Below are 2,124 nucleotides of genomic sequence, written 5' to 3'. Positions count from 1 at the left end.
TAGGATGCATTCATTTTTGTCCTTGTATTTTTTTTGAGAGTTTATATATTTTGGCTTTCATGAGTAGTATTCTTCTGAAAATACTCAGTCATTTTTGGAATTAGTGTGTTTCTGACGGTTACAAAACTAGGAACAGAGTCACCAGTTAGTCATGAGGTGGACATACTCTAAATGTTACTGATATGACTTGTCAGCTTCCCCAAGTGGTCACATCAATTTATATTCTTGCCAATAATGTATGAGAGTTTCAGCTGTTGCTAACACTATCCAAAACACAGTGTTTATATATTTTTGGTTTTAGTAATTCTGATAAGCATTACCATATGTGATTATCTGTCGTTACCATATTATGGTTTCAATTTCTATTTTTCTCTCACTAGTAAAATCTGGTACTCCTTCATAAGGTTACTGGGTATCTAGATATCTTTTTGTTGAAGAATCTACAAATATTTTGCCTATTGTCTGATTTTTCTAATGGTTATTTGAACCTTTATTTATTTATAAATTCTTTATTCTGCCAAGAGTCCTTTGTTGACTAAGTATTGTCTCCAACTGTTTGGGTCACCTGTTCTGTCTTGATATCTATTTTACTTTTAAATATTTACTTATCTATTTATTTGAAATAATTGCAGAAAGGGAGAGAAGACCAGAGAGAGAAATTAAGACAGACAATCTTCTTGTTTAGTTCATTCCCCAGATGGCTGCATCAGATGGAGCCATGCCAAGCCAAAGTCAGGAGCTTCGTCTGGGTCTTCCACTTGGGTGCAAGGGTCCAAGTCCTTGGACCATCAATTTCTACACTGCCTTTCCAGGTATATTAATAGGGAGCTGGGTGGGAAGTGGAGCAGCTGGGACACAAACCAGCACCTACATGGGATGCCGGCACTGCAGACAGTGGCTAAATGAACTGTGCCACAGTGCCAGCCCTTGATATTTATCTTAATAAACAGAAGCTTCTAATTTGAATTTCTTGTTATCAAATTTTATCTTTTTTTAAAAACATTTATTTATTTTTATCGGAAAGGCAGATATACAGAGAGGAGGAGAGACAGAGAGGAAGATCTTCCATCCGATGGTTTACTCCCCAAGTGAGCGCAACGGCTGCAGCTGAGCCAATCTGAAGCCAGGAGCCAGGAGCCAGGAGCTCTTCTGAGTCCCCCACGTGGGTGCAGGGTCCCAAGGCTTTGGGCCATCCTCGGCTGCTTTCCCAGGCCACAAGCAGGGAGCTGGATGGGAAGTGGGGCTGCTGGGATTAGAACTGGTGCCCATATGGGATCCCGGGGCGTTCAAGGCGAGGACCTTAGCTGCTAGGCCACGGCGCCGGGCCCTGTCCTTTTTTTTTTTTCTTTTCTTTTCTCGGGGCCGCCTGGCACAGAGATGGGTCAAGGCCAGACCAAATAAGACCCAAGTGCAGCCACGGGGCGGGCACAGGAGCGGACGTACTCACTACCTTGCACACACACACGTCCACTCTCACCTCGGCCCATGCGCACCTGACACGTGATGACCACCGACGCTACACAAACACACACACACACACACACACACACACACACCCTGCCACGCCCCAGGCTCGCTCCCTCTGCTGCCTATCCTTGACTGTTTGAAATTCAAAAACGGCTTTCTCCAGTTTGAGAGTTTTGAACAAAATAAATTTTTTGTTGGGATCATGTTACTCATATTCGTAATAGATTTGTCTGTGATTTTGCTTTCTTGTAATACTGTTCCTACTTTGCTTCGCACTTTGGTCTAAAGGCAAAATAAATAATTCTCGAATCCTGCCTCATCTTTTGGTCTGTTAGAAGGACAGGATGATAAACATCCTTTGGTCTCTGACATATGGTGCCTCCAAAAACCCTTCAGCAAGAGACCTTTGCCTTTTTGTTGATCACTTTGTCTCCCTATCCCTTACAAGGCCGGTGAGGATGCTGGCCCTGTTGGAAACTCCAGGGTTTGCTCCCTTATATAGGAAGAGGGAGGGTGAGAGGACTACTATTGTTTTTTAAAATAGATTTATTTTTATTGGAAATATGGATTTACAGAGAGAAGGAGAGATAGAGAAAGATCTTTCATCTGCTGGTTCACTCCCTAAGTGGCCGCCATGACCAAAGCTGAGCCGATGCA

The 2,124-nt window shown here is 43.1% G+C and overlaps 1 non-coding gene across 1 annotated transcript; it reads right to left on the bottom strand.

Moving 5' to 3' along the window:
• Nucleotides 1-1,336: 1,336 nt before the first annotated feature.
• Nucleotides 1,337-1,556, bottom strand: LOC121171783. Its single transcript, XR_005886163.1, has one exon.
• Nucleotides 1,557-2,124: the final 568 nt, after the last annotated feature.

This window comes from Ochotona curzoniae, unplaced genomic scaffold (genome assembly GCF_017591425.1).
Source record: "Ochotona curzoniae isolate NIBS_2020 unplaced genomic scaffold, NIBS_Ocur_1.0 contig_1274, whole genome shotgun sequence".
In the NCBI taxonomy this organism is placed as follows: Eukaryota; Metazoa; Chordata; class Mammalia; order Lagomorpha; family Ochotonidae; genus Ochotona; species Ochotona curzoniae.
This window is presented reverse-complemented; position numbering and strand designations above follow the sequence as displayed.